Source organism: Manis javanica, chromosome 5 (assembly GCF_040802235.1).
Source record: "Manis javanica isolate MJ-LG chromosome 5, MJ_LKY, whole genome shotgun sequence".
Taxonomy (NCBI): domain Eukaryota; kingdom Metazoa; phylum Chordata; class Mammalia; order Pholidota; family Manidae; genus Manis; species Manis javanica.
The window spans coordinates 97,137,431-97,159,439 of NC_133160.1; the positions used below are offsets into that span (position 1 = coordinate 97,137,431).

At 35.6% G+C, this 22,009-nt stretch overlaps 1 protein-coding gene and 1 long non-coding RNA gene across 4 annotated transcripts in view; both read right to left on the reverse strand.

The window, feature by feature from the left end:
• The window catches only part of GRID2 (glutamate ionotropic receptor delta type subunit 2), a 1,417,443-nt gene that overhangs the window by 908,249 nt on the left and 487,185 nt on the right, over positions 1-22,009 (reverse strand). The gene's annotated exons all lie outside the window — the stretch shown is intronic.
• Positions 19,225-22,009, reverse strand: part of LOC140849589 (uncharacterized) — a 33,178-nt gene continuing 30,393 nt past the window's right edge. For 2 of the 3 annotated variants that reach the window (XR_012131654.1, XR_012131652.1), the window contains one exon: positions 19,225-21,421. This is a non-coding gene — a long non-coding RNA (uncharacterized lncRNA). The remainder of the gene's footprint in view (positions 21,422-22,009) is intronic. The other variant, XR_012131653.1, reaches the window with a different exon arrangement.

A 22,009-nucleotide genomic window follows, 5' to 3' on the forward strand; every position in this document is an offset into this window, starting at 1 on the left:
TGGCCATTCTTACTGGTGTGAGGTGATATCTCATTGTGGTTTTAATTTGCATTTCCCTGAAGATTAGTGAAGTGGAGCATCTTTTCATGTGTCTGTTGGTCATCCGAATTTCTTCTTTGGAAAACTGTCTCTTCATATCCTCTGCCCATTTGTTAATCGGGTTATATGCTATTGGGGTGTTAAGGCGTGTAAGTTTTTTATATATTTTGGATGTTAACCCCTTGTTGGATATGTCATTTACAAATATATTCTCCCATACTTTAGGATACCTTTTTGTTCTGTTGATGATGTCCTTTGCCATACAGAAATTTTTTAGTTTGATGTAGTCCCATGAGTTCATTTTTGCTTTTGTTTCCCTTGCTTGAGGAGATGCATTCAGAAAGAAGTTGTTCATGTTTATATTCAGGAGATGTTTGCCTATGTTGTCTTCTAATAGTTTTGTGGTTTCATGTCTTATATTCCAATCTTTAGTCCATTTCAAGTTTACTTTTGTGTATGGGGTTAAACAATAATCCTGTTTCATTCTCTTACATGTAGCTGTCCAGTTTTGCCAACACCACCTGTTGAAGAGGCTGTCATTTCCCCATTGTATGTCCATGGCTCCTTTATCATATATTAATTGGACATATATGCTTGCATTAATATCTGGACTTCTAGTCTGTTCCATTGGTCTATGGGTCTGTTCTTGTGCCAGTACCAAATTGTCTTGATTACTGTGGCTTTGTAGTAGAGGTTGCAGTTGGGGAGCATAATTCCCCCTGCTTTATTCTTCCTTCTTAGGATTGCTTTGGCTATTCGAGGTCATTTGTGGTTTCATATGAATTTTAGGAGAATTTTCTCTAGTTTGGTGAAGAATGCTGTTGGTATTTTGATAGGAACTGCATTGAATCTGTACATTACTTTAGGCAGGATGGCCATTTTGACAATATTAATTCTTCCTATCCATGAGCATGGGATGTGTTTCCATTTATTGGTATCTTCTTTAATTTCTCTCATTAGTGTCCTGTAGTTTTCAGAGTATAGGTTTTTCATTTCCTTGATTAGGTTTATTGCTAGGTATTTTAATCTTTTTGATGCAGTTGTGAATGGAATTGTTTTCCTGATTTCTCTCTCTGCTAATTCATTGTTAGTGTAGAGGAATGCCACAGATTTCTGTGTATTAATTTTGTATCTTGTAACTTTGCTGAATTCAGATATTAGATCTAACAGTTTTGGAATGGATTCTTTTGGGTTTTTTATGTACAATATCATGTCATCTGCAAACAGGGACAGTTTGACTTCTTCCTTGCCAATCTGGATGATGCCTTTTATTTCTTTGTGTTTTCTGATACCATTGCTAGGACCACCAATACTATGTTGAATTAAAGTGGGGAAAATGGGCATCCTTGTCTTGTTACCGATCTTAAAGGAAAAGCTTTCAGCTTCTCGCTGTTAAGTATGATGTTGGCTGTGGGTTTGTCATATATGGCCTTTATTATGTTGAGGAACTTGCCCTATATACCCATTTTGTTGAGAAATTTTATCATGAATGGATGTTGAATTTTGTCCAATACTTTTTCAGCATCTATGGAGATGATCATGTGTTTTTTGTCCTTCTTTTTGTTGATTGGTGGATGGTGTTGATGGATTTTGGAATGTTGTACCATGCTTACATCCCTGGAATAAATCCTACTTAATCATGATGGATGATCTTTTTGATGTATTTTTGAATTAGGTTTGCTACCATTTTGTTGAGTATTTTTGCATCTACATTCATCAGGGATATTGTTCTGTAATTTTCTATTTTTGTGGTGTCTTTGCTTGGCTTTGGTATATGAGTGAGGATGGCCTTATAGAATGAGTTCGGAAGTATTCCTGTTCTTATATTTTTTGGAAAACTTTAAGGAGAATGGGTATTAGGTCTTCACTAAATGTTTGATAAAATTCAGCAGTGAAGATATCTGGTCCAGGAATTTTGCTCTTAGGTAGGTTTTTGATTACTGATTCAATTTTGTTGCTGGTAATTGGTCTTCCCAGATTTTCTGTTTCTTTCTGGGTCAGCCTTGGAAGGTTTTATTTTTCTAGAATATTGTCCTTTTCTTTTAGGTTATCCAGTTTGTTAGCATATTATTTTTCTCTACTAATTCTTTGTATTTCTGTGGTATCCATAGTGATTTCTCCTTTCTCATTTCTGATTCTGTTTATATGTGTATGCTTTCTTTTTTTCTTGATAAGTCTGGCTAGGGGTTTATCTATTTTTTTTATTTTCTTGAAGAACCAGATCTTGCTTTCATTTATTCTTTCCATTGTTTTATTCTACTCAATATTGTTTATTTCTGCTCTGATCTTTATTATATCCCTCTTTCTACTAACTTTGGGCCTCATTTGTTCTTCTTTTTCTAGTTTCATTGTGAGTTTAGACTGCTTATATGGGATTGTTTTTCTTTCTTGAGGTAGGCCTGTATTGCAATATACTTTCCTCTTAGCATGGCCTTGGTTGCATCCCACAGATTTTACAGTGTTGAATTATTGTTGTTTGTCTCCATACATTGCTTGATCTCTGTTTTTATTTGGTCACTGATCCATTGTTTATATAGGAGCATGTTGTGAAGAATCCATCTGTTTGTGGGATTTTTCATTTTCTTTGCATAATTTATTTCTAGTTTCATACCTTTGTGGTCTGAGAAACTCGTTGGTACAATTTCAGTCTTTTTTAATTTACTGAGGCTCTTTTTGTGGCCTAGTATATGACCTATACTTGAAAATGTTCCATGTGCACGTGAGAAGAATGTGTATTCTGCTGCTTTTGGGTGTAGAGTTCTTTGGATGTCTGTTAGGTCCATCTGTTCTAATGTGTTGTTCATTGCCTCTGTGTCTTTACTCATTTTCTGTCTGGTTGATCTGTCCTTCAGAGTGAGTGGAGTGTTGAAGTCTCCTAGAGTGAATGCATTGCATTCTATTTCCCTTTTTTATTCAGTTAGTATTTGTTTCACATATGTGGGTGCTCCTCTGTTTGGAACATAGATATTTATAATGGTTTTATCTTCTTGTTGGGCTGACCCCTTTATCATTATGTAATGTCCTTCTTTGCCTCTTGTGACTTTCTTTGTTTTGAAGTCTATTTTGTCTGATACAAATACTGCAACTCTTGCTTTTTTTCTCTATTAGTTGCATGAAATATCTTTTCCAATCCCTTCACTTTTAGTCTGTGTATGCCTTTGGGTTAAAAGTGAGTCTCTTGTAGGCAGCATATAGATGTGTCTTGTTTTTTTATCCATTCAATTCAGTGACTCTATGTGTTTAGAAAGGTGCATTCAGTCCATTTACATTTTGGGTGATTATCGATAGGTATGTACTGATTGTCATTGCAGGCTTTAGATTCGTGGTTACCAATGGTTCAAGGTTAACTTCCTTACTATCTAAGAGTCTAACTTAACTCAATTAATATGCTGTTACAAACACAATCTAAAGGTTCTTTTCTGTTTCTCCTCCCTTTCCTTCCTCCTCCATTCTTTGTACTAGGTATCATATTCTGCACTCTTTGTCTATCCCTTGATTGACTTTGGGGATAGTTAATTTAATTTTGCATTTGCTTAGTAATTAGCTGTTCTACTTTATTTACTGTCATTTTATTCCCTCTGGTGACAGCTATTAAACCTTAGGAACACTTCCATATAAAGCAGTCCCTCTAAAATAGACTGTAGAGATGGTTTGTAAGAGGTAAATTTTCTCAGCTTTTGCTTATCTGGAAATTGTTTAATCCCTCCTTCAAATTTAAATGATAATCTTGCTGGATAATATAATTTTGGTTCCAGGCCCTTCTGCTTCATTGCATTAATCACATCATGCCACTCCCATCTGGCCTGTAAGGTTTCTGCTGAGAAGTCTGATGTTAGCCTGGTGGGCTTTCCTTTGTATGTGATCTGATTTCTCTCTCTGGCTGCTTTTAATAGCCTGTCCTTATCCTTGATCTTTGCCATTTGAATTACTATATGTATTGGTGTTGTCTTCCTTGGGTCACTTGTTTTGGGAGATCTGTGTACCTCCATGGCCTGAGAGACTATCTCCTTCCCCAGACTGGGGAAGTTTTCAGCAATTAACTCCTCAAAGACGCTTTCTAACCCTTTCTTTCTCTCTTTTTCTTCTGGTACCCCTATAATGTGAATATTGTTCCATTTGGATTGGTCACACAGTTCTCTCAATATTCTTTCATTCTTAGAGATCCTTTTATCTCTCTGTGCCTCAGCTTCTTTGTATTCCTCTTCACAAGTTTATATTTCATTTATCATATCCTCTACCATAACCAATCTTCTTTTAATACCCTCCATTGTGCTCTTCAACGACTGGATCTCCAACTGGAATTCATTCCTGAGTCCTTGAATATTTTTCCATACCTACATTAGCATGTTAATGATTTTTATTTTGAACTCCCTTTCAGGAAGAGTCATGAGGATCATGTCATCTTTCTCAGGAGTTGGATTAATAATTTTACTCTGAATCAGATTCCTTTGGGATTTCATGTTTGTATATGGCACCCTCAGGTTCCAGAAGCTCTACTCTGGAGCTGCTCATCCCCTGAAGCAATGTCGGGGATCACAGGAGAGTGGTATTGGTGCCTTGGGGGAGGAAAGAGCTGTTCCCTGCTTCCCGGCTATTATGCCTGTCTCCACTGCCTGAACCAGTGGGCCGAGCACACAGGTAGAAGCCTCTATGCTTTGTGTTTGTAGTTGCTGTAGACAGATCTTCCCTTTGGCTGGCCTAATACCAGGGTAGGGTTTGCCGGTTTGCGAGCTAGGTGGGGCTGTCTGGGAGAAAAGTGCAGTAGGGTGCCTATTACGGAGTATGTCCTTGGATCTGTGTAGCCAGCCAGGGAGCTGGAGCACCTGGAAATTGTGAAAGCTCCCAGTGTGCTGGGCAGAGTGCACTGGGACAATTTTGTCTACCTGTCCTTTCTCCTGAGCAGTAAGTTCTGTGCAATCCCTGCCCCTTTAGGAGCTCTCTTGCTAAGGGCTTCTTTGTTAGGAAGTCTCTCATACTGCCTGCCTTTTTTTGTCCCAGATCAGCCAGATATGTATCCCTGCTTTCCACAAGCAGCTGGTATCTCAGTCTCTCCAGGAATTCTGCCTGTCTTAGTTTTCTAATCCCCTAGGAGATTCCAATCCCTTATGAGATTATCATGAAAGCACCTTGAAATGTAGGTTTGTGCTCCCCAAAGAGATCTCCCGAGTTAGGTATTCAGCAGTCACATGCCTCCACTCCCTCACTGCTCCAGTTCTCTTCCTCCAGCCAGTGAGCTGGGGTGGTGGAAGGGCTTGGGTCCCACAGGGCCACAGCTCTGGTACCTTACCCTGTTCCATGAAGTCTGCTCTTTTCTCCAGGTGTATGCAGTCTGGTGCAGTTCTCTTTCATGTTGCTCTTTCAGGATCAGTTGTATTGATTATATTTTCATATTATATGCAGTTTTAGGAGGAAGCCTCTGTCTCTCCTCTCATGCCACCATCTTTAATCCTTTTCTGTGTCTTTTCATAGCTTGATAACTCTTTTCTTTTTAATCCCCAAGCACTCCATTATCTGGATGTGTCTCAGTTTATTCTCTCACCTACTGAAAGGCATCTTGGGTGCTTTCAAGTTTGGGAAATTATGAATAAAGCTGCTTTTAAACACTCATGTGCAGGTTTTTGTGTGGACAGAAGTTTTCAGCTCTTTAAGTAAATATCAAGGACCCCAAATATTGAATTATATGGTAAGGTGTGTTTAGCTTTGTTAGAAACTGCAAAATTGTCTTCCAAATTGGCTATATTACATTTTCACCAGCAATGAATAATAACACCTATTATTTTACATCCTCAAAGAATTCGGTGTTATTGTCAGTGTTTTCTGGATTTTGGCCATTCAGTTGGTGTGTAGAAGTATAGTAACACTTTAAAAAATTGTTGGTCAAATAAATTTGTGAAAATTACTTTAAATGCAAGAAATATTTTTTCTACAGAAATTCTGAGACTCAATGCTAAGATGCACTAAGAATCTCGGAAAGGTGGATGTCTGTATTTCCCAAAAGTATTTGACCACAGCTCATTTTTCTTTCATATAAAGGAGAAGCTTTGGTCTGAGGAAAAATGAGAAATGCCAATTTAATCCTTTTCTTCTATTTATTTATTTTTGTGTAAATGACTAATACCAAGAGATATAAAAAGACTTGCCAAAAGTCACACAGAAATCTGGTAAAAGAGATATGATGACATAGCTTGATTGCTCTCCAGTAGTTATGAGTTGTATAAACACCAACAAGTTTCTGACCATCTCTGTTTCTCATTTTTATCATGTGTAGAAATGGAGGTAATAGCACATACCTCATAGACTTGTTTTGAGAGTACCACTTAGACTAGCATTGAGACATAATAAAATCAGAAGAAGTATTAACAGTCTGACTAATAGAGGTTAGATCAGAACAGATAACCAAATAAAGTTGAGTAATGGAAATTTTCATTCCCATCAGGTTTTCATCTAAATGATAACTGCTGGCCTAGTAGCTATAAGGCTAAAATTATTATTAAATTAAGTTATTAAATTTACACTCTAGCTTATTTACAAAGTATACTTCAACTAGGACACTTATGAATAAACTATAAGTACTTCCCCAAATGTAGGTGCATTTGGAAACTCACAAAGCTATCCTGATATATTAATTAACTTACACAATAGTTGGAACTTTTGAGTTCTCAGTTTCCCAATCTCAACTTATGTATGACTAAAGATATACAGTATTAGAGCAGTATTACAGGATAATACTAATAAAGGATATAACTTATTTTTCAAAAGGAAAAATAAGTTATTAAAATTTATACCTTAAGTTTTTCTTTTATGTTAGATTGTGTGCCCATAGAAAAATCACCCAATAATTTAACCTTTCATTTCTTATTTTATAAGCAAACTAGACCACAGTATCCTCTGCAGCTTTTTATGTCTAAAATATGACATAAATAATATGGCATCAGTTCATAAATCCCTAGTATTAGAAGCTGGTATAATTTTTAATCCTTAAAACTATAACTACTTTGCACTAAGGCAAAAATTGGTAATGCTTATCTCCAAACCAAACTCATTCTGAAAAGTTACATAAAATAATCATTAAATAGAATATTTTGCCACATGATGCATTTAACAGGATAACAAAGTATATGCCTATAAACAAAAGAAATAAGCCAAGCATTATGAGTTGAATTGTGTCTGTCAAAATAATATGCTGCACACCTAACCTCTCATGCCTGTGAATGTGATCTTATTTGTAAACAAGATCTTTGGTGATATTATTAAGTTAGGGTGAGGTCATTAGGCTTGGCCTTAATGTAATATGACTGATGCCTTTAAAACAATAGGGAATTTGAATATATACACATACAGAGAGGAGAACACCATGAGAAGACACAGACATGGAAGGTCAACCATGTGAAGAGTCAGAGACTGTAGTGATGCAGACACAAACCCAGGAATGCCTAGAGCTACCAAAAGATGGAAGAAACAAAGAAAAATCCATCCCTAGAGGCTTGGAAAGGTGTGTGGCTCTGGGAGCATCTTATTTTGTATTTTTTGCTTCCAGAACTGTGACAGAATAAATTTCTGCTGTTTTAAGCTATTCAGTTTGTCATACTTTTTAGAGCAGCCCTAAAAAACAAGTGCACTACGATTGTAATATTGTACATTTTGAGCATCGGATAGAATAAAAGTAATTTGCATACCTGCAGACTCCCTTAAACACAAGGCAAACACATGTGAGTGGGTTCCGGAAGGAAGTAAAAAAAAAAAATGCTCCCAAAATCCTTTCACTTGAATTTAACATGGCAGAGACACAGTAAAGGTAATTATGAAAGGAAGGGCCAAGGACTGGTTGGAGAGGTTCCTGAAGTCCCAGAGATACAATTTTTGCTCAAAACACATACATTATCTATTAGGAAGAGTATCCACTGTTAGGAAAAGATAAAATGAATGTGACATCAGAATCATGTATTTTCTTCCCATCATTGCTGTTTTACACCATTATCTGTATTTATTATTAGGTCTTTAATTGTAGGTGTGTTTAAATTGTGGTATTAAAAAATATGCATGGTATCTAACAAGGACTCTAGGAAAACCCTTGAATTACATCATATTTTTATGGTCACAGAAGAATAATGAGATCCCCAAAAATATAACTCTTACTATAAAAACAAATGGTACAACATTCAAAAATCCATCAACATCAACCACTATGTCAACAAAAAGAAAGACAAAACCACATGATCATATCCATAGATGCTGAAAAAGCATTTGACAAAGTTCAACATCCATTCATGATAAAAACTCTCAGCAAAATGGGAATAGAGGGCAAGTACCTCAACATAATAAAGGCCATTTATGATAAACCCACAGCCAACATTATACTGAACAGTGAGAAGCTGAAAGCTTTTCCTCTGAGATTGGGAACCAGACAGGGATGCCCACTCTCCCCACTGTTATTTAACATAGTACTGGAGGTCCTAGCCATGGCAATCAGACAAAACAAAAAAATACAAGGAATCCAGATTGGTAAAGAAGTTAAACTGTCACTAATTGCAGATGACACGATACTGTACATAAAAAATCCTAAAGACTCCACACCACAACTACTAGAAATGATATCGGAATACAGCAAAATTGCAGGATAAAAATTAACACACAGAAATCTGTGGCATTCCTATACACTAACAATGAACCAACAGAAAGAGAAATCACGAAAACAACTCCATTCACAATTGCATCAAAAAGAATAAAATACCTAGGAATAAACCTAACCAAAGAAGTGAAAGACTTATACTCTGAAAACTACAATTCACTCTTAAGAGAAATTAAAGGGGACACTAACAGATGGAAACTCAACCCATGCTCATGGCTAGGAAGAATTAATATCGTCAAAATGGCCATCCTGCCCAAAGCAATATACAGATTTGATGCAATCCCTATGAAACTACCAGCAACATTCTTCAGTGAACTGGAACAAATAATTCAAAAATTCATATGGAAACACCAAAGACCCCGAATAGCCAAAGCAATCCTGAGAAAGAAGAAGAAAGTAGGGGGGATCTCACTCCCCAACTTCAAGCTCTACTATAAAGCCATAGTAATCAAGACAATTTGGTACTGGCACAAGAGCAGAGCCACAGACCAATGGAACAGACCAGAGAATCCAGACATTAACCCAGACATATATGGTCAATTAATATTTGATAAAGGAGCCATGGACATACAAGGGCAAAATGACAGTCTCTTCAACAGATGGTGCTGGCAAAACTGGACAGCTACATGTAGGAGAATGAAACTGGACCATTGCCTGACCCCATATACAAAAGTAAACTCAAAATGGATCAAAGACCTGAATGTAAGTCATGAAACCATTAAACTCTTGGAAAAAAACATAGGCAAAAACCTCTTAGACATAAACATGAGTGACCTCTTCTTGAACATATCTCCCCGGGCAAGGAAAACAACAGCAAAAATGAACAAGTGGAATATATCAAGCTGAAAAGCTTCTATACAGCAAAAGACACCATCAATAGAACAAAAAAGAACCCTACAGTATGGGAGAATATATTTGAAAATGACAGATCCGATAAAGGCTTGACATCCAGAATATAGAAAGAGCTCACACACCTCAACAAACAAAAAACAAATAACCCAATTAAAAAATGGGCAGAGGAACTGAACACACAGTTCTCTAAAAAAGAAATATGGATGGCCAACAGACACATGAAAAGATGCTCCACATCGCTAATTATCAGAGAAATGCAAATTGAAACTACAATGAGGTATCACCTCACACCAGTAAGGATGGCTACCATCCAAAACACAAACAACAACAAATGTTGGCAAGGCTGTGGAGAAAGGGGAACCTTCCTACACTGCTGCTGGGAATGTAAATTAGTTCAACCATTGTGGAAAGCAGTATGGAGGTTCATCAAAATGCTCAAAACAGACTTACCATTTGACCCAGGAATTTCACTCCTAGGAATTTACCCTAAGAACGCAGCAATCTAGTTTGAGAAAGACAGATGCACCCCTATGTTTATCGCAGCACTATTTACAGTAGCCAAGAATTGGAAGCAACCGAAATGTCCATCGATAGATGAACGGATAAAGAAGATGTGGTACATATACACAATGGAATACTACTCAGCCATAAGAAGAGGGCAAATCCTACCATTTGCAGCAACATGGATGGAGCTGGAGGGTATTATGCTCAGTGAAATAAGCCAAGCGGAGAAAGAGAAATACCAAATGATTTCACTCATCTGTGGAGTTTAAGAATAAAGGAAAAACTGAAGGAACAAAACAGCAGCAGAATCACAGAACCCAAGAATGGACTAACAGTTACCAAAGGGAAAGGGACTGGGGAGGATGCGTGGGTAGGGAGGGATAAGGGGAGGGGGAGAAGAAGGGGGGTATTAAGATTAGCATGCATGGGGGGTGGGAGAAAGGGTAGGGCTGTACAACATGGAGAAGACAAGTAGTGATTCTACAACATTTTGTTATGCTGATGGACAGTGTCTGTAAAGGGGTTTATAGGGGGGACCTGGTATAGGGGAGAGCCTAGTAAACATAATATTCATCATGTAAGTGTAGATAAATGATAACAAAAAAAAAGAAAGAAAAGGGGGATTACTCCCTGATAGGATAAAACTAACTGTAAATCAATGATTAATGCATGCTTTAAATATCCTTAATTTTGATCACTTAAAGAGTCTATGGAGGTACATTTTTCTGATAATATTCCTTTCTCTTAAGAAAAAAAAAAAAAAGCAGTTCCTGTGTGGTTACCTCCAGTGAATTCTACACAATGGTATAAAGTGCATATCAAAGTGTAGGCAAAGGGTTTGTTTGTGTTTATACAGAGGATCAAAGCCTAATTTGTCTACCCAGAAAATGAACTAAGTTACAATATGAAGAAGAACTTCCAACATCAGCACTCTCTGGAAGACTCATACCAGAAGATGGTCATCAAAAAACCTCAACAAAGATCCAGATGTTGCTACAGCTGTGGCTGCATTCATCCCACCGGTTCCTGGACTTGCCATTGGAATGTAGAAGGAGATATCTAAGCTGGCCTGTGCACACAGTAAAACAACAAATTTGACTGGATCTATACTGTTGGAACTCAACCAAGAATTAGGAGAAGTGCAAGTTGTAACGCTCCAAAATCTTACAACTAGACTATCTGCTATTAAAAGAACATATGGGATGTGAACAGTCCCCAGGAATGGGTTGTTTTAATTTGTCTGATTTCTCTCAGACTGTTCAAGTTCAGTTGGACAATATCCACCATATCATAGATAAGTTTTCACAAATGCATAAGGTGCCTAACTGGTTTTCTTGGTTTCACTGGAGATGACTGGTAATTATAGGTCTGCTTTGGTTATGTAACTGTACTCCTATTATGTTAATGTGTGTGCGCAATTTAATTAGTAGTTTAAAATCTATACATGCTGAAGTTACTCTACAAGAAGATATGTCAAAGAAATAATCAATCTTCCCATGTTTTCTTCTGCCTGCTACTTCTATAGCTTTTCTTCTTCCATCCTAATTACAGCCCTTAAATAGAATTTGTGCCTCATATCGAATTTACCGAGTATCACAATTCCTCCAAGTGGTAGAGATACCTCAAGACAAATGCTGGGCATAGAAGCCACAGGGCATAAATCTGCAAAGAAGTAAAAAGCTAACCTTTTCAAACAATATGGCCTCTCTCTTACTTACCAACTTTACATTTCCCTGTATGGCCCCGGAAGATGACTGGTTAGCCAGAGATGGGTAAGATATCCTCAAGCAAGGAACAACCTAAGACAGGCACAGTTGCAGGGGGGCCATCAGGTGAGAAATTGGGGATCAACAGAGGTGAGCCTTAGAGCCTCACCCCCCCTGTTCTGAGAGAAATCTTCTGCATCAGTGGATGTTTGATTGCCCTTGTCTGTGGGGAGTGAGCTAAAAAGAACTTAAGTAATGTTAGCCTTAAGACAACAGCAAAAGGAAATCCTGCCATGGCCTAAATTGAGGTAATCCTTGCAGTCAGGTTACTTAGCAACACATCCTCCTCTGTTCTTTCCACTGACCTACTAATACTGCCAACATCCTGCTTCTTAAGAACACCTGCTGCCTCAGGGGGCAAAACTCACCCTCGAACCCCCACCCACAAGATGGCCAACTTCCTGCTTCTCTTCTGTGTTCTCCGCTCCCACCAGCGCCACCTAAGGCCCAATCACCTTCTGACCCACCCCTTCCTTACTACCTGTATAAATTGAGCCTGCAAACAATAAACTGTGTCAGCTTGATCAGACATCCTGTCTTGCTGTCCGTTCTTTTTGTCCCTTGCCCCTTCATTCTCTCCTCCAGGTCGTCGACCCCCGTTGATAGTCCTGCAGGTCGGGACACTTGTCTAGCTTGGATTAACACATAGTCTATAGGCACACACCTGATCATCTACATTTGCTCTTTTATAACACTAAACCATGTTTTCTACCTTTATCTTGCATCTACCTACCACTTCAGCATTTTATTAAAAATAATAATAAAGAGAGAAATGTGGTATCCACATATAAATCAAGTATAAAAATCAAAGGAATATTCATATTTGACCTGATTGTTTATAGTTCATAATGCGTGATCAAAACCGAAAGTTTCTGTGATGACTGCCCTTGTACTGTTCACCATGTAACTTATTCACTATGTAAGAACTTGTTCTCCATGTAAGAACTTATTCGTTATGCTTCAGAAGATTGGAGACTGACAAAAATTAGGCTTGGGGTGGATTAATGATTGTTCATTGAGCATTCACTCCCCTATACTGAATTGTATTGTTGTTAACAACCATTTGATCAATAAATATGAGAGATGCCCTCTCAAAAAAAAACAACGGAATGCCAGTTTTAGTTAACAGCTACCAATTCTTTCTTTTGTTCTATTCTCCCTTGAATTCTGTAGGGGAATATGTGAAAAAGAAGTCAATACCAATGATTCAGAGCATCACTTAAGGGAGAAAAACAAAAATAAAGTCTCTAAGAAAGACCTTGATATTATTTTGACAATTAATATTACCATCAAAACTGGCAGTCAGTGATAATAGTTCTAGTCCATCTCCTTGATTTGTGAGGGCAGTCTGTGTTTTCATACTTAAGCTATTTCTTTATAAGGTCTCTTGTGGAGGCACAAAAGCTTTTGCATATTAATAGGATAGAAATGTGCAGCAATAATATCACTCTTACTGATTCAGACATATTCTGAAGCCCTGTTCCTAACCTGCTCCCACTGGAATGAAAAGGCCTGGTAATGACAGTGAGCACCAGAATAATGCACCTAAAAGCAGATAATGAGTTGAAGAAGACACCTTTTTTGAAGACAAAAAAATGAGTTTATTTGTCCACACACATCACATCTTGTGATCTCTGATTGCCCTATTGGTAAAAAAAAAAAAACAAAAAAACAATCACTACTATGTTTTCTCATCATCAAATATATACATGGGAATTGCTTGCTGTAGGATTACATGGCTATATTCTGATCTCTGTCTCTGCTACCATGGACTATTTTGGGGACCCACAGATTTTAGATACAAATAAGACAAAGATTTCAGGAAGAATATGGGAACAGAAACTGTGGGAAACACTGTTTGGAGAGTTGCCACTCCAGCAGAGTCCAAGGTAAAGACCTTCAGTCTCATGGTTGCCAGCAATTAGATACAGAACTCTAATGAATGCTCTCAGCATAAGGGTGATTGCTTCCTTACTTCGTTCTTGTAACACCAGAGAGGAATTATGGTGCCAGACTGAAGCTGTCCCTCCACATTTTGACCTGAAGAAATCAGAGCACTATTTGTCTTCCTTCTCCTCTGCACTTCAAAACAAAGGTTCCTGAAAGCATGTGAGTGTATTCATCATGCTCATTCCTACTATGGTTTCTCTCATGCCTGATAATTCATGAAGAGAATCTACTAGCTAGGTCTATATGAAGAACCAAATACCCAACTGTATCACTCAAGCCCTAAACAAGAATTACATGGTACACTCAGATGGTACAAGTTTTAATGAAGGGATACTTTTAAAAGTGTAGGTAGAATGTAGAAAAAAAAAACACAAAGCATAGTCCAATATCCCAGGGCATGACTACTTCCTGGGTAAGAAGGGCTGATGAGAGAGTTCCTGGAGTCTGGAAAGAGAGAACTGTGTGGAGAGGGCCTCAAGAAAGATGCTATTATCTTCAGTCAAAGGACTTAGTTAGGCCACAGTGACCCCAAAGGGACAAAACTCATAGAAAAAATACCCTGATTTTGTGATCCTACCTTGGCTAAACCCTTCAGGAAGCCAAATGGCAAAATGCTACTGTAGACCATATAGTACAGCTTCCCAGAGCACAGAGCAAGCCAAAACAAAATTTCTTTTTTTAAGGTGTAGAGGGTATTCATAAGGGAAAATTAAACTTATTCAGTGCACCAGCCAAACTATCACTTTCATAAAAGGGTAAAGGATAGACATTTTTTACATGCAATGAATGCATAAAATTTACCACCTTATTCCCTACTTAAGATACTTAATCCAAGACTACGTCTATCTCACAAAAAGTAGATCAAGATAAAGAAAGATGATGAATACCAGGAAAGTGGTAGGTAACAAATCTTATATGATCTCTAGTTAAATATATATTGATAATGTGACTGAGATCTACAACATAAATATTAAGAATTCATAAAACATAGTAAACATATGTTAAAAATAGGAAGACTTAATAGTTTGTGGCTATACTTTAAATAAAACTATTTAATAGGACTCAGAAGTTGGAAAAGAAAGAGATTCAGGACTAAGGTTTAAGGTTTCATCTTGATAGGGAAACTAGGCATTTCAAACATCCTGGCAAGGAAGCAATGAATTTCTCATTTTGATATTTACATACAGAAACACAGACATAAGTATAGCTATAAGAATGAGTGATTAAAATAAACTTGAGTCAAAAAAAATAAGTAAAGGAAAAGTACAAATTGTTTTAAATAAGCATGATGAAAGGAATAATAACATTATTTTTCAATAAATATAAATGCAAGTTAAGTAAATAAAGACTCAAATTGTTTTCAAAGTTGAAATTCACTAATTTGCTATTTATAAAATCATACTTAAAAATGCAAATGATAGAATGTAAATAAGAGGTTGATGATAATATCAGGCTGATGCAAACAAAACAAAACACCAAAAAAATGTATAAAAGAGTGTAGAAATGGTGATATTAGAGGCAGATAAATTTGTATAGAAGCCCAGAGTCAAATTAATAATAGTAATAATAATAATAATAATGATAATAATGATAAGCAGCTTTCAATCATGAAAAGTATAATTCTAAAAGAAGATAAAATAGTCATTTTAATGCTTATCAAATACAAAGATGAAACACATAAAAGGAAAATTCCCAGATAAAGGAGATATGAAATTGTGGTACAGTCACAATCATTGCCTGTGCATACCATTTAACTATTTTTTATAAAAATCAAAATAATGTAATTTTAATAATAATTAACAACTTCTTCCAATTGCTATTTCCAGATTATTGACTCACAGAATCTTATAGCTTTGATGATATGAACATTTAGAAAACAACCACATATTTGGTCACACATATACTTTTAAATAATTCCAAAAATTACTTTCAGTTATGACTGATCAGGCAGCAAAATAAAAATAAATATAAAAACCTCTTTCACATAATAATTATGCCTTAAAATAACTAACAGATAAAGGAGTAAAATAAAATGGAAGTTACAAAGTATGGAAAAGTGAACAAAAAGTGAAAATCTATCAAAATCAATATCATACAGTCAAAATTATTATCAGTGGTTTTTATAGAGGAGTCCCAATTCACTTTTATGGAACATGTGAGCTCATGATAATCCGTTATTCAAATTATAACACAAACAGATAGAAAACTTGCTAGATTATTTTATAAAATTAGCAAAGCCCTAATATCAAATTAAACAGAAAAAGAAAAAGTTTACAGTCTAATGCCATATATTAATATAGATAAAAAATTCTATGAAAACTGTAAGCCACTACTGAGAGAAACTAAAGGATACCAATAAATGGAAACACATCCTGTGCTCATGGATAGGAAGAATTAAAATTGTCAAAATGGCCATCCTGCCTAAGGCAACCTACAGATTCAATGCAATCCCTATCAAAATACCAACAGCATTCTTCAATGAACTAGAGCAAATAGTGCTAAAATTCACATGGAACCACAAAAGACCCCAAATAGCCAAAGCAATCCTGAGAAGGAAGAATAAAGCAGAGAGAATTATGCTCCCCAACTGCAACTTCTACTACAAAGCCACAGTAATCAAGACAATTTGGTACTGGCACAAGAACAGACCCATAGACCAATGGAACAGACTAGAGAGCCCAGATAAAAACTCAAGCATATATGGCCAATTAATATATGATAAAGGAGCCATGGACATACAATGTTTAATGACAACCTCTTCAACAACTGGTGTTTGCAAAACTGGACAGCTACATACATGAGAATGAAACTGGATTATTGTCTATCCCCATACACAAAAGTAAACTTGAAATGGATCAAAGACCTGAATGTAAGTCATGAAAACATAAAACTCTTAGAAGAAAACATAGGCAAAAATCTCTTAAATATAAACATGGGCAACTTTTTCCTGAACACATCTCCTCAGGCAAGGGAAACAAAAGCAAAAATAAACAAATGGGATTACAGCAAGCTAAAAAGCTTCTGTACAGCAAAGGATACCATCAGCAGAACAAAAAGGCATCCTACAGTATGGGAGAATATATTTGTAAATGACATATCCGACAAGGAGTTAACATCCAAAATATATAAAGAACTCACATGCCTCAACACCCAAAAAGCCAATAATCCTATTGAAAAATAGGCAGAGGATCTGAACAGATACTTCTCCAAAGAAGAAATTCAGATGGCCAACAGGCACATGAAAAGATGCTCCACATCATTAATTATCAGGGAAATGCAAATAAAAACCACAATGAGATATCACCTCATCAGGTGGCCAACATAGAAAAGACTAGGAACAACAAATGCTGGCAAGGATGTGGAGAAAGGGAAACCCTCCTATACTGCTGGTGGGAATGTAAACAAATTCAACCAGTGTGGAAAGCAGTATGGAGGTTTCTCAAAACACTAAAAATAGAAATGCCATTTGACCCAGAAATTCCAGTCCTAGGAATTTACCCTAAGAATGTAGCATCACAGTTTCAAAAAGACATATGCACCCCTATGTTTATCGCAGCACTATTTACAATAGTCAAGAAATGGAAGTAACCTAAGTGTCCATCAGTACATGAATGGATAAAGATGTGGTACATATACACAATGGAATATTATTCAGCCATAAGAATAAAACAAATCCTACCATTTGCAACAACATGGATGGAGCTAGACGGTATTATGCTCAGTGAAATAAGCCAGGTGGAGAAAGACAAGTTCCAAATGATTTCACTTATCTATGGAGTATAAGAGCAAAGCAAAAACTGAAGGAACAAAACAGCAGTAGACTCACAGAACCCAAGAATGGACTAATAGTTACCAAAAGGAAAGGGTCTGGGGAGAATGCGTGTGAAGGAACGGAGGAGAATAAGGGACATTACGATTAGCACACATAACATAGGGATGGGCATTGGGAAGGCAGTATAGCACAAAGAAGACAAGTAGTGACTCTATATAGCATCTTACTCCACTGATGGACAGTGACTGTAATGGGGTATGTAGTGGGGACTTGATAATGGGGGAAACCTAGTAACTACAATGTTGCCCATGTGATTTTATATTAATGATATGAAAAAATATGTATACCCTTACTAAAATAAAAAAATAAAATGGATCAAAAAATAATTCTAAATAGAATACTAAAAATCATTTCAGCAGGGAATTAGAGTAACACAACATAGTCATATAAATTCAGCCACAAATGCAAGGATAGTTCAGTATTAAGATTTCCCCTAAAAGTATTTTATTGCAGTAAAAAGTTAAGTGATAAGAATGAATCATTGTATAAATATATTTTAAGTATATACTGAATAAAATTCAGCAGCTATCCAAATTTTAATGCACTGTAAAATAGATTGAAAAAAACTCATTAAATTTTATATATGATTTTTAAAAAATCCTACTCAGAACTCATATTTTATTCCAAAATACTAAAGTGATGCCAAAAAAGATTGTGACCAAGATAGAGATGCTAGATTTTGATGATTGTTTAACATTGTGGAAAATTTTATCCAATTAAAAAACTTAAGAAAGTTAAGCCACATAAGTACTCAAGAAAAAAGATATAAAAGTTACCTTTTATTTTTCAGATGACATGATATATATCTGTAATATTCAAATGACTCATCTGAAATGAGAATACAAACACACAAAGATATGTTCTTTGTATGACTGTAGTATATATACTTGTGTGTGTGCATGTGTATGTATATGTGTGTAAACCTACACATATAGCTTTATGCATATATGTATTTATTATTTATTATATATATTATATATTATGTATTTATATATATATATATATATATATATATACACATATCTTCATGTTATGGAGAATTATGCAGTATTAAATGGAACAAGACAGTTTTCATTACATACCTGTTTGGGCATAGACTACGGAGTTAGATTTCCCGGTTTAAATCTTGGCTATGCCTCTTATTACCTGTGTGACCTAGGGACAGTAATTTAATTTTATTTGGCCTCTGTTTCCTGATCCATATAATTAGGATTAAAAAAATATACCTTTTGAGGTTATTATGAGGATTATATGAGTTAATATATATAAGGCAGCAAAAAATGCTTGACATCTGTTTAAGCACTATATAATGTTAGCCTATATCATTAATATACTAAATTTACCATGTGCCTATATTACTTTTTTAATAAAATTAGTTTATAAATAGTCACATCTAAAAATTGTTAAGGAATGAAACTTAAATGAAGAAATTGTTTTAAAACAATAACACATGTAAAAGAAAAAAATGCATATTCTAATAGCTTTAAATATTTATACGAGATTTTTAAAGCAAGTAAAGGTATACTCCAAACTAATGATTACCTCATTGAGGTGGAATTTCAACAACTGAAGAGAGAAACAAAAAGGTTTTTTTGCTCACAGATTACTGAACAAATCAGTTACTTGCATAAGAAATAACAAAACTTCACCCATATGGTTAATATGCAACAAAGTGAGCATAATATTATAAATACATGTTTAACTTTTAAAACAAAATGTATTATAAGACCAGAAGTTATCCACAAGATAAATGATTGAAAAACAGATAATTTATTGGGAAATACTTCCAACATTTTAATACGACTGTGTGTACTGTGTGCATTTTTTCAAGAGCTCCTCTCTCATAACTGGAATGGTACTGCATTTCTTAAAGACACGATGTTGCCTGAAATAAGAGCAACGTTATACATCTATGAGTAATATATTAGAAGAAAAATGCTAGCTGTTTTTAACCCTCTGTGTAATAATAATTAGTGAACCAAGTGATATCTAGGAATTTTATATCCATTATCTATTTTAACCAATGCGATAATTGTTTTTGGTAGGTACTGTGGTTATCGCTGTTTCCTGATGAAAAAATTGAATCTTAGAGAGTTGAAATAACCAAGCAAGATTGCAGTTAATAAAAAGTGGGGTCAGTAAACAGATCTAAATGATTTTTCAAAGACTTTGACCATTCATGCTATTATTACATGAAAAACATTGGGGCAACAATTTGTGTCTAAATCTGTCCAAGAGTGACCTAAGTCATGGCTGAGTCCAGACCAGGACACCAGAACCAGCTGATCCAGCTTCATGCCTCTCAATCCTTTTCTCCCCCATGACATATTGACAATGATCATCTTCACATTACCCTTTATACTTTGTTTCTGGATGACTACAAGTATCAAGAGATTATGATGCCAATTCTGTGAACAGCAGCAGTAACAGAAATAATTGTTGTTATACTGAACCATATGTATGCAACTGAGATTAACCTCTCCTCTCCTTCAACTGATATGCTCTCCACATTGATATATGTGCTATTACATTTCCCATTTGCTTACACTTTTATTAAAGCATGTTGTGCAGACCTACAACATTGATTCCTTTGTAATCTTAAAACCTTCTCCAACATTTTTATTTCTCATCTTTCAGGTACTTCCTCAAGTTGCTTTGCTAGGTATGTTATCTGTGTTTATTTCTTCCTTTTTTTAAAATTTGTTTTATGATATTTTTGCTGTCTTTGATACTGACATTTCCTTTATTATGCCATCTCCCTACTTAGTACAAGGCATTTGGGTTCAGAGACTCAGGTTACAATATCTAATTTACAGATATCCTTAACAGACTTACTCTATAATATTACTGAATAATATTTATCTTTCTTTATATACAAAATGAAGTAATGGTATTACCTAATCAGTCTTATTTGAAGGTCAAATAATATGGTATATGAGAAAGGACTGTTAAAAATGCAAGGCAAAGAAAAATTATACTAATTATAGTAATTAAAATGTGTTCATTCAACTAGTATTTACTGGACTCTTACTATGTGTAAGGCAATGTGAGGTGCTAGGGATATAATGAAAACGTGGCTATTTAAACATAATAGGCATTTTTAAAAAAACTAAATGTACAATTGTTTAGATACTATTGTGCTAAGTGACACAGAGTATTAGAAGTTACTTATGAGTACACAACAGAGAATTTGACTTAGTCTGGAGGGAAACATTTTCCTCAAGAAAGTGATATGAACTGTTAAAGAACGAATACAGGCTGAATCATGCCTCCCCCGAAATTTATATACATGCTGAAGCCTTGCAGTATATCAGATGTGACTGTATTTGATATAGGGCCTTTAAAGAAGTGATTAAATTAAAATGGCCCTTTGGGTGGATCCTAATCCAATCTGATTGGTGTCCTTATAAGAAGAGGAGATTGGGACAAACAAATACAGTGATACGAGCTCAAAGAGGAAAAAAAAATTGAGAACACAGCAAGAAAGTGGCCACCTGCAGGCCAAGGAGATACCAAGGTCTGAGCCAAGCCCTCAGAAGATACCAAACCAGCTGACATTGATCTTGGACTTCTAGCCTCCAGAACTTTGAAAAAATAAACTTCTGTTGTTTAAGCCACCTGATGTGTGATACTTTATTGGTGATAATACCCAAAATACTAGAGCAGGAAGAGTTAATATCATAAAATGCCAATTGTCTAAAAGTGATATTAAATTTTAAATCAATTCCAAACTAACACATTTGTATACTATTTTTAAATAAACATTTTACCTTTTACTTCAGTTAATGCATGGTCATGAAAGTTGCATACAAAAATACATACTCCTCGCTGACTTGGAAACTTTATACCCTAGTTGTAAACAAAGTACAAAAGAGGAAAACATGTAAGTTTGTAGTCCTGTATTTACTGGGTCAGAATGTAATTCCACATACTTATTAACAAATAAACAGTGAATACTATAACATTGCATAATGTAGTTGATGGATCTGGCCTTATTAAGAAAGGGATTCCCCAGAGTTTACTGATGAATACAAATTTAAGAAGGAATGCTCTATGAAAACTTACCCATATTTCAAAGTTAATCTGTCATTCTTGAAAATCATCTCTGTCTCTTGGGGACATATATGTACCACTTAATCCCATGTTCTTAGCACTGGTCTCTTTAATTCCTAAATATTTGTGTAACACTGGGAAGACATCAGGGGGATATCATGATTTACTTTACTATCAACAGCATTCAATCCCTGATCCATATTTAGTAATGTTGACATGCTTGCTTTGCCATTTTTTTTCAGTATTTCTTGATATAAGCTTATATGATTTATACATTTCTAATAGCTCATCAGGCACAACTGCCAATGAATGCTGCATAAAGTTAAAACACAGCAATTAGGTATTAGGCAGGATCTTAAAAATATGACTTATTTTCACATATAT